General features: G+C 41.3%; 1 long non-coding RNA gene across 1 annotated transcript; it reads left to right on the forward strand.

Moving 5' to 3' along the window:
* The first annotated feature begins 2,921 nt into the window (after positions 1–2,921).
* Positions 2,922–4,003, forward strand: LOC127923248 (uncharacterized). The gene is made up of 3 exons (XR_008113798.1): positions 2,922–2,980; positions 3,141–3,172; positions 3,845–4,003. It is a non-coding gene; the product is annotated as an uncharacterized LOC127923248 (long non-coding RNA).
* Positions 4,004–11,963: the final 7,960 nt, after the last annotated feature.

Consider the following 11,963-nt stretch of genomic DNA (forward strand, 5'->3'; position numbering starts at 1 on the left):
GTGGATTGATTGAACTCTGGCTCCAAAGGTAAGGTAGGAGCAAATGGTAGGGCCAGGCCTCTTTCTATTGGAGGACCAACAGCCTAGTATCTATCAGTCCCACTACCACACAGTACACCAGCTACCCTGTAGAACCCAGCCTAGTATCTATCAGTCCCACTACCACACAGTACACCAGCTACCCTGTAGAACCCAGCCTAGTATCTATCAGTCCTACCACACAGTACACCAGCTACCCTGTAGAACCCAGCCTAGTATCTATCAGTCCCACTACCACACAGTACACCAGCTACCCTGTAGAACCCAGCCTAGTATCTATCAGTCCCACTACCACACAGTACACCAGCTACCCTGTAGAACCCAGCCTAGTATCTATCAGTCCCACTACCACACAGTACACCAGCTACCCTGTAGAACCCAGCCTAGTATCTATCAGTCCCACTACCACACAGTACACCAGCTACCCTGTAGAACCCAGCCTAGTATCTATCAGTCCCACTACCACACAGTACACCAGCTACCCTGTAGAACCCAGCCTAGTATCTATCAGTCCCACTACCACACAGTACACCAGCTACCCTGTAGAACCCAGCCTAGTATCTATCAGTCCCACTACCACACAGTACACCAGCTACCCTGTAGAACCCAGCCTAGTATCTATCAGTCCTACCACACAGTACACCAGCTACCCTGTAGAACCCAGCCTAGTATCTATCAGTCCCACTACCACACAGTACACCAGCTACCCTGTAGAACCCAGCCTAGTATCTATCAGTCCCACTACCACACAGTACACCAGCTACCCTGTAGAACCCAGCCTAGTATCTATCAGTCCCACTACCACACAGTACACCAGCTACCCTGTAGAACCCAGCCTAGTATCTATCAGTCCTACCACACAGTACACCAGCTACCCTGTAGAACCCAGCCTAGTATCTATCAGTCCTACCACACAGTACACCAGCTACCCTGTAGAACCCAGCCTAGTATCTATCAGTCCCACTACCACACAGTACACCAGCTACCCTGTAGAACCCAGCCTAGTATCTATCAGTCCCACTACCACACAGTACACCAGCTACCCTGTAGAACCCAGCCTAGTATCTATCAGTCCCACTACCACACAGTACACCAGCTACCCTGTAGAACCCAGCCTAGTATCTATCAGTCCTACCACACAGTACACCAGCTACCCTGTAGAACCCAGCCTAGTATCTATCAGTCCTACCACACAGTACACCAGCTACCCTGTAGAACCCAGCCTAGTATCTATCAGTCCTACCACACAGTACACCAGCTACCCTGTAGAACCCAGCCTAGTATCTATCAGTCCTACCACACAGTACACCAGCTACCCTGTAGAACCCAGCCTAGTATCTATCAGTCCTACCACACAGTACACCAACTACCCTGTAGAACCCAGCCTAGTATCTATCAGTCCCACTACCACACAGTACACCAGCTACCCTGTAGAACCCAGCCTAGTATCTATCAGTCCCACTACCACACAGTACACCAGCTACCCTGTAGAACCCAGCCTAGTATCTATCAGTCCCACTACCACACAGTACACCAGCTACCCTGTAGAACCCAGCCTAGTATCTATCAGTCCCACTACCACACAGTACACCAGCTACCCTGTAGAACCCAGCCTAGTATCTATCAGTCCCACTACCACACAGTACACCAGCTACCCTGTAGAACCCAGCCTAGTATCTATCAGTCCCACTACCACACAGTACACCAGCTACCCTGTAGAACCCAACCTAGTATCTATCAGTCCCACTACCACACAGTACACCAGCTACCCTGTAGAACCCAGCCTAGTATCTATCAGTCCCACTACCACACAGTACACCAGCTACCCTGTAGAACCCAGCCTAGTATCTATCAGTCCCACTACCACACAGTACACCAGCTACCCTGTAGAACCCAGCCTAGTATCTATCAGTCCCACTACCACACAGTACACCAGCTACCCTGTAGAACCCAGCCTAGTATCTATCAGTCCCACTACCACACAGTACACCAGCTACCCTGTAGAACCCAGCCTAGTATCTATCAGTCCTACCACACAGTACACCAGCTACCCTGTAGAACCCAGCCTAGTATCTATCAGTCCTACCACACAGTACACCAGCTACCCTGTAGAACCCAGCCTAGTATCTATCAGTCCCACTACCACACAGTACACCAGCTACCCTGTAGAACCCAGCCTAGTATCTATCAGTCCTACCACACAGTACACCAGCTACCCTGTAGAACCCAGCCTAGTATCTATCAGTTCCACTACCACACAGTACACCAACTACCCTGTAGAACCCAGCCTAGTATCTATCAGTCCTACCACACAGTACACCAGCTACCCTGTAGAACCCAGCCGAGTAAGACCCTAAAACCTTCTCACTAATCCACAACACTGACCAGAACCCTGAGAGATTTAGTAACTAATCCACAACACTGACCAGGTGCCATTTGACCAGAGCTCTATGGGAATAAGGTACCATTTGACCAGAGCTCTTTGGGAATAAGGTTCCGTTTGACCAGAGTTCTATGGGAATAAGGTACCATTTGACCAGAGCTCTATGGGAATAAGGTTCCATTTGACCAGAGCTCTATGGGAATAAGGTGCCATTTGACCAGAGCTCTATGGGAATAAGGTTCCATTTGACCAGAGCTCTATGGGAATAAGGTTCCATTTGACCAGAGTTCTATGGGAATAAGGTTCCATTTGACCAGAGCTCTATGGGAATAAGGTGCCATTTGACCAGAGCTCTATGGGAATAAGGTACCATTTGACCAGAGCTCTATGGGAATAAGGTTCCATTTGACCAGAGCTCTATGGGAATAAGGTGCCATTTGACCAGAGTTCTATGGGAATAAGGTTCCATTTGACCAGAGCTCTATGGGAATAAGGTTCCATTTGACCAGAGCTCTATGGGAATAAGGTGCCATTTGACCAGAGCTCTATGGGAATAAGGTTCCATTTGACCAGAGTTCTATGGGAATAAGGTTCCATTTGACCAGAGCTCTATGGGAATAAGGTTCCATTTGACCAGAGCTCTATGGGAATAAGGTTCCATTTGACCAGAGCTCTATGGGAATAAGGTTCCATTTGACCAGAGCTCTATGGGAATAAGGTGCCATTTGACCAGAGCTCTATGGGAATAAGGTACCATTTGACCAGAGCTCTATGGGAATAAGGTTCCATTTGATCAGAGCTCTATGGGAATAAGGTGCCATTTGACCAGAGCTCTGCGGGAATAAGGTACCATTTGACCAGAGCTCTATGGGAATAAGGTGCCATTTGACCAGAGTTCTGCAGGAATAAGGTTCCATTTGACCAGAGCTCTGCAGGAATAAGGTTCCATTTGACCAGAGTTCTATGGCAATAAGGTACCATTTGACCAGAGCTCTATGGGAATAAGGTTCCATTTGACCAGAGTTCTATGGGAATAAGGTTCCATTTGACCAGAGTTCTATGGGAATAAGGTTCCATTTGACCAGAGCTCTATGGGAATAAGGTTCCATTTGGTCAGAGTTCTATGGGAATAAGGTTCCATTTGATCAGAGTTCTATGGGAATAAGGTTCCATTTGACCAGAGTTCTATGGGAATAAGGTTCCATTTGACCAGAGTTCTATGGGAATAAGGTTCCATTTGACCAGAGTTCTATGGGAATAAGGTGCCATTTGACCAGAGCTCTATGGGAATAAGGTTCCATTTGACCAGAGCTCTATGGGAATAAGGTTCCATTTGACCAGAGTTCTATGGGAATAAGGTTCCATTTGACCAGAGCTCTATGGGAATAAGGTTCCATTTGACCAGAGTTCTGTGGGAATAAGGTGCCATTTGACCAGAGCTCTATGGGAATAAGGTTCCATTTGGGACGTGTCATTTTCTACTTCAGTAGTACTTTTCTTTTCTCTGACATCATCAGTTTAGCTGCTTGAGGCTGGATGACTAGAACAACTAGCTAGCCCACTTGTCTGGACGTCCATTAGATAGAAGACAGACCTACAGTCAGCCTTGTGCAGTACATTTACTAGTGTCCTCATTTACTAGTTTACTCTATAGCAGTCCTCATTTACTAGTCTACTCTATAGCAGTCCTCATTTACTAGTCTACTCTATAGCAGTCCTCCTAATTTACTAGTTTACTCTATAGCAGTCCTCCTAATTTACTAGTTTACTCTATAGCAGTCCTCATTTACTAGTTTACTCTATAGCAGTCCTCATTTACTAGTTTACTCTATAGCAGTCCTCATTTACTAGTCTACTCTATAGCAGTCCTCATTTACTAGTTTACTCTATAGCAGTCCTCATTTACTAGTCTACTCTATAGCAGTCCTCATTTACTAGTCTACTCTATAGCAGTCCTCCTAATTTACTAGTTTACTCTATAGCAGTCCTCCTAATTTACTAGTTTACTCTATAGCAGTCCTCATTTACTAGTTTACTCTATAGCAGTCCTCATTTACTAGTCTACTCTATAGCAGTCCTCATTTACTAGTCTACTCTATAGCAGTCCTCCTAATTTACTAGTTTACTCTATAGCAGTCCTCCTAATTTACTAGTTTACTCTATAGCAGTCCTCATTTACTAGTCTACTCTATAGCAGTCCTCATTTACTAGTTTACTCTATAGCAGTCCTCATTTACTAGTCTACTCTATAGCAGTCCTCATTTACTAGTCTACTCTATAGCAGTCCTCATTTACTAGTCTACTCTATAGCAGTCCTCATTTACTAGTTTACTCTATAGCAGTCCTCATTTACTAGTCTACTCTATAGCAGTCCTCATTTACTAGTCTACTCTATAGCAGTCCTCATTTACTAGTTTACTCTATAGCAGTCCTCATTTACTAGTCTACTCTATAGCAGTCCTCATTTACTAGTCTACTCTATAGCAGTCCTCATTTACTAGTCTACTCTATAGCAGTCCTCATTTACTAGTCTACTCTATAGCAGTCCTCATTTACTAGTTTACTCTATAGCAGTCCTCATTTACTAGTCTATAGCAGTCTACTCTATAGCAGTCCTCATTTACTAGTTTACTCTATAGCAGTCCTCATTTACTAGTCTACTCTATAGCAGTCCTCATTTACTAGTCTACTCTATAGTCCTCTAATTTACAGTCCTCATTTACTAGTTTACTCTATAGCAGTCCTCATTTACTAGTTTACTCTATAGCAGTCCTCATTTACTAGTCTACTCTATAGCAGTCCTCATTTACTAGTCTTCTCTATAGCAGTCCTCCTAATTTACTAGTCTACTCTATAGCAGTCCTCCTAATTTACTAGTTTACTCTATAGCTGTCCTCCTAATTTACTAGTCTACTCTATAGCAGTCCTCATTTACTAGTCTACTCTATAGCAGTCCTCATTTACTAGTCTACTCTATAGCAGTACTCATTTACTAGTCTACTCTATAGCAGTCCTCATTTACTAGTCTACTCTATAGCAGTCCTCCTAATTTACTAGTCTAATCTATAGCAGTCCTCATTTACTAGTTTACTCTATAGTCAGTCCTCATTTACTAGTCATTTACTCTATAGCAGTCCTCATTTACTAGTCTACTCTATAGCAGTCCTCATTTACTAGTTTACTCTATAGCAGTCCTCATTTACTAGTTTCTATAGCAGTCCTCATTTACTAGTCTAATCTATAGCAGTCCTCATTTACTAGTCTACTCTATAGCAGTCCTCATTTACTAGTCTACTCTATAGCAGTCCTCATTTACTAGTTTACTCTATAGCAGTCCTCATTTACTAGTCTACTCTATAGCAGTCCTCATTTACTAGTCTACTCTATAGCAGTCCTCATTTACTAGCTATAGCAGTCCTCATTTACTAGTCTACTCTATAGCAGTCCTCATTTACTAGTTATAGCAGTCCTCTAATTTACTAGTCTACTCTATAGCAGTCCTCATTTACTAGTTTACTCTATAGCAGTCCTCCTAATTTACTAGTTTACTCTATAGCAGTCCTCATTTACTAGTTTACTCTATAGCAGTCCTCATTTACTAGTCTACTCTATAGCAGTCCTCATTTACTAGTCTACTCTATAGCAGTCCTCCTAATTTACTAGTCTACTCTATAGCAGTCCTAATTTACTAGTCTACTCTATAGCAGTCCTCATTTACTAGTTTACTCTATAGCAGTCCTCATTTACTAGTTTACTCTATAGCAGTCCTCATTTACTAGTCTACTCTATAGCAGTCCTCATTTACTAGTTTACTCTATAGCAGTCCTCATTTACTAGTCTACTCTATAGCAGTCCTCATTTACTAGTCTACTCTATAGCAGTCCTCATTTACTAGTCTACTCTATAGCAGTCCTCATTTACTAGTTTACTCTATAGCAGTCCTCATTTACTAGTCTACTCTATAGCAGTCCTCATTTACTAGTCTACTCTATAGCAGTCCTCATTTACTAGTTTACTCTATAGCAGTCCTCATTTACTAGTCTACTCTATAGCAGTCCTCATTTACTAGTCTACTCTATAGCAGTCCTCATTTACTAGTCTACTCTATAGCAGTCCTCATTTACTAGTTTACTCTATAGCAGTCCTCATTTACTAGTTTACTCTATAGCAGTCCTCATTTACTAGTCTACTCTATAGCAGTCCTCATTTACTAGTCTACTCTATAGCAGTCCTCATTTACTAGTCTACTCTATAGCAGTCCTCATTTACTAGTCTACTCTATAGCAGTCCTCATTTACTAGTTTACTCTATAGCAGTCCTCATTTACTAGTCTACTCTATAGCAGTCCTCCTAATTTACTAGTCTACTCTATAGCAGTCCTCCTAATTTACTAGTTTACTCTATAGCAGTCCTCCTAATTTACTAGTTTACTCTATAGCAGTCCTCATTTACTAGTTTACTCTATAGCAGTCCTCATTTACTAGTTTACTCTATAGCAGTCCTCATTTACTAGTCTACTCTATAGCAGTCCTCCTAATTTACTAGTCTACTCTATAGCAGTCCTCCTAATTTACTAGTCTACTCTATAGCAGTCCTCCTAATTTACTAGTTTACTCTATAGCAGTCCTCCTAATTTACTAGTTTACTCTATAGCAGTCCTCATTTACTAGTCTACTCTATAGCAGTCCTCATTTACTAGTTTACTCTATAGCAGTCCTCATTTACTAGTCTACTCTATAGCAGTCCTCATTTACTAGTCTACTCTATAGCAGTCCTCATTTACTAGTTTACTCTATAGCAGTCCATATTTACTAGTCTACTCTATAGCAGTCCTCATTTACTAGTCTACTCTATAGCAGTCCTCATTTACTAGTTTACTCTATAGCAGTCCTCATTTACTAGTCTACTCTATAGCAGTCCTCATTTACTAGTCTAATCTATAGCAGTCCTCATTTACTAGTCTACTCTATAGCAGTCCTCATTTACTAGTCTACTCTATAGCAGTCCTCATTTACTAGTTTACTCTATAGCAGTCCTCATTTACTAGTCTACTCTATAGCAGTCCTCATTTACTAGTCTACTCTATAGCAGTCCTCATTTACTAGTTGACTCTATAGCAGTCCTCATTTACTAGTTTACTCTATAGCAGTCCTCATTTACTAGTCTACTCTATAGCAGTCCTCATTTACTAGTCTACTCTATAGCAGTCCTCATTTACTAGTCTACTTTATAGCAGTCCTCATTTACTAGTCTACTCTATAGCAGTCCTCCCCATTTACTAGTGTACTCTATAGCAGTCCTCCCCATTTACTAGTGTACTCTATAGCAGTCCTCCCCATTTACTAGTCTACTCTATAGCAGTCCTCCCCATTTACTAGTCTACTCTATAGCAGTCCTCCCCATTTACTAGTGTACTCTATAGCAGTCCCCATTTACTAGTTTACTCTATAGCAGTCCTCCCCATTTACTAGTCTACTCTATAGCAGTCCTCCCCATTTACTAGTTTACTCTATAGCAGTCCTCATTTACTAGTTTACTCTATAGCAGTCCTCATTTACTAGTCTACTCTATAGCAGTCCTCATTTACTAGTCTACTCTATAGCAGTCCTCATTTACTAGTTTACTCTATAGCAGTCCTCCCCATTTACTAGTCTACTCTATAGCAGTCCTCATTTACTAGTCTACTCTATAGCAGTCCTCAATTACTAGTTTACTCTATAGCAGTCCTCCCCATTTACTAGTTTACTCTATAGCAGTCCTCATTTACTAGTCTACTCTATAGCAGTCCTAATTTACTAGTCTACTCTATAGCAGTCCTCATTTACTAGTTTACTCTATAGCAGTCCTCATTTACTAGTCTACTCTATAGCAGTCCTCATTTACTAGTCGACTCTATCGCAGTCCTCATATACTAGTCGACTCTATAGCAGTCCTCCTAATTTACTAGTTTACTCATAGCAGTCCTCATTTACTAGTTTACTCTATAGCAGTCCTCATTTACTAGTCTACTCTATAGCAGTCCTCATTTACTAGTTTACTCTATAGCAGTCCTCATTTACTCGTCTACTCTATAGCAGTCCTCCCCATTTACTAGTCTACTCTATAGCAGTCCTCCCCATTTACTAGTCTACTCTATAGCAGTCCTCATTTACTAGTCTACCCTATAGCAGTCCTCATTTACTAGTTTACTCTATAGCAGTCCTCATTTACTCATTTACTCTATAGCAGTCCTCATTTACTAGTCTACTCTATAGCAGTCCTCATTTACTAGTCTACTCTATAGCAGTCCTCCCCATTTACTAGTCTACTCTATAGCAGTCCTCCCCATTTACTAGTCTACTCTATAGCAAACCTCATTTACTAGTCTACTCTATAGCAGTCCTCCCCATTTACTAGTCTACTCTATAGCAGTCCTCATTTACTAGTCTACTCTATAGCAGTCCTCATTTACTAGTTTACTCTATAGCAGTCCTCATTTACTAGTCTACTCTATAGCAGTCCTCATGTACTAGTCTACTCTATAGCAGTCCTCATTTACTAGTTTACTCTATAGCAGTCCTCCCCATTTACTAGTCTACTCTATAGCAGTCCTCATTTACTAGTCTACTCTATAGCAGTCCTCAATTACTAGTTTACTCTATAGCAGTCCTCCCCATTTACTAGTTTACTCTATAGCAGTCCTGATTTACTAGTTTACTCTATAGCAGTCCTCATTTACTAGTTTACTCTATAGCAGTCCTCATTTACTAGTTTACTCTATAGCAGTCCTCATTTACTATTCTACTCTAAAGCAGTCCTCATTTACTAGTGTACTCATAGCAGTCCTCATTTACTAGTGTACTCATAGCAGTCCTCATTTACTAGTCTACTCTATAGCAGTCCTCATTTACTAGTCTACTCTATAGCAGTCCTCATTTACTATTCTACTCATAGCAGTCCTCATTTACTAGTTTACTCTATAGCAGTCCTCATTTACTAGTCTACTCTATAGCAGTCCTCATTTACTAGTTTACTCTATAGCAGTCCTCATTTACTCGTCTACTCTATAGCAGTCCTCCCCATTTACTAGTCTACTCTATAGCAGTCCTCCCCATTTACTAGTCTACTCTATAGCAGTCCTCATTTACTAGTCTACCCTATAGCAGTCCTCATTTACTAGTTTACTCTATAGCAGTCCTCATTTACTCGTTTACTCTATAGCAGTCCTCATTTACTAGTCTACTCTATAGCAGTCCTCATTTACTAGTCTACTCTATAGCAGTCCTCCCCATTTACTAGTCTACTCTATAGCAGTCCTCCCCATTTACTAGTCTACTCTATAGCAAACCTCATTTACTAGTCTACTCTATAGCAGTCCTCCCCATTTACTAGTCTACTCTATAGCAGTCCACATTTACTAGTCTACTCTATAGCAGTCCTCATTTACTAGTTTACTCTATAGCAGTCCTCATTTACTAGTCTACTCTATAGCAGTCCTCATGTACTAGTCTACTCTATAGCAGTCCTCATTTACTAGTTTACTCTATAGCAGTCCTCATGTACTAGTCTACTCTATAGCAGTCCTCATTTACTAGTTTACTCTATAGCAGTCCTCCCCATTTACTAGTCTACTCTATAGCAGTCCTCAATTACTAGTTTACTCTATAGCAGTCCTCCCCATTTACTAGTTTACTCTATAGCAGTCCTGATTTACTAGTTTACTCTATAGCAGTCCTCATTTACTAGTTTACTCTATAGCAGTCCTCATTTACTAGTTTACTCTATAGCAGTCCTCATTTACTATTCTACTCTAAAGCAGTCCTCATTTACTAGTGTACTCATAGCAGTCCTCATTTACTAGTGTACTCATAGCAGTCCTCATTTACTAGTCTACTCTATAGCAGTCCTCATTTACTAGTCTACTCTATAGCAGTCCTCATTTACTATTCTACTCTATAGCAGTCCTCATTTACTAGTTTACTCTATAGCAGTCCTCCCCATTTACTAGTCTACTCTATAGCAGTCCTCATTTACTAGTTTACTCTATAGCAGTCCTCATTTACTAGTTTACTCTATAGCAGTCCTCATTTACTAGTCTACTTTATAGCAGTCCTCATTTACTAGTCTACTCTATAGCAGTCCTCATTTACTAGTCTACTTTATAGCAGTCCTCATTTACTAGTCTACTCTATAGCAGTCCTCCCCATTTACTAGTGTACTCTATAGCAGTCCTCCCCATTTACTAGTGTACTCTATAGCAGTCCTCCCCATTTACTAGTCTACTCTATAGCAGTCCTCCCCATTTACTAGTCTACTCTATAGCAGTCCTCCCCATTTACTAGTGTACTCTATAGCAGTCCCCATTTACTAGTTTACTCTATAGCAGTCCTCCCCATTTACTAGTCTACTCTATAGCAGTCCTCCCCATTTACTAGTTTACTCTATAGCAGTCCTCATTTACTAGTCTACTTTATAGCAGTCCTCATTTACTAGTCTACTCTATAGCAGTCCTCCCCATTTACTAGTTTACTCTATAGCAGTCCTCATTTACTAGTCTACTTTATAGCAGTCCTCATTTACTAGTCTACTCTATAGCAGTCCTCCCCATTTACTAGTCTACTCTATAGCAGTCCTCCCCATTTACTAGTTTACTCTATAGCAGTCCTCATTTACTAGTTTACTCTATAGCAGTCCTCATTTACTAGTCTACTCTATAGCAGTCCTCATTTACTAGTCTACTCTATAGCAGTCCTCCTCCTATTCCTGCTTTCTCCTGTTCTATTCCTGCTTTCTCCTGATCTATTCCTTTCCCCTGATCTATTCCTTTCTCCTGTTCTATTCCTGCTTTCTCCTGTTCTATTCCTGCTTTCCCCTGATCTATTCCTTTCTCCTGTTCTATTCCTGCTTTCTCCTGTTCTATTCCTGCTTTCCCCTGATCTATTCCTTTCTCCTGTATTATTCCTGCTTTCTCCTGTTCTATTCCTGCTTTCCCCTGATCTATTCCTTTCTCCTGATCTATTCCTGCTTTCCCCTGATCTATTCCTTTCTCCTGATCTATTCCTGCTTTCCCCTGATCTATTCCTTTCTCCTGTTCTATTCCTGCTTTCTCCTGTTCTATTCCTGCTTTCCCCTGATCTATTCCTTTCTCCTGATCTATTCCTGCTTTCCCCTGATCTATTCCTTTCTCCTGTTCTATTCCTGCTTTCTCCTGTTCTATTCCTGCTTTCTCCTGTTCTATTCCTGCTTTCTCCTGATCTATTCCTTTCCCCTGATCTATTCCTTTCTCCTGTTCTATTCCTGCTTTCCCCTGATCTATTCCTTTCTCCTGTTCTATTCCTGCTTTCTCCTGTTCTATTCCTGCTTTCCCCTGATCTATTCCTTTCTCCTGTTCTATTCCTGCTTTCTCCTGTTCTATTCCTGCTTTCTCCTGTTCTATTCCTTTCCCCTGATCTATTCCTGCTTTCCCCTGATCTATTCCTTTCTCCTGATCTATTCCTGCTTTCTCCTGTTCTATTCCTGCTTTCCCCTGATCTATTCCTTTCTCCTGATCTATTCCTCCTTT

The sequence above is a fragment of the Oncorhynchus keta genome, unplaced genomic scaffold (genome assembly GCF_023373465.1).
Source record: "Oncorhynchus keta strain PuntledgeMale-10-30-2019 unplaced genomic scaffold, Oket_V2 Un_contig_28_pilon_pilon, whole genome shotgun sequence".
Classification (NCBI taxonomy): domain Eukaryota; kingdom Metazoa; phylum Chordata; class Actinopteri; order Salmoniformes; family Salmonidae; genus Oncorhynchus; species Oncorhynchus keta.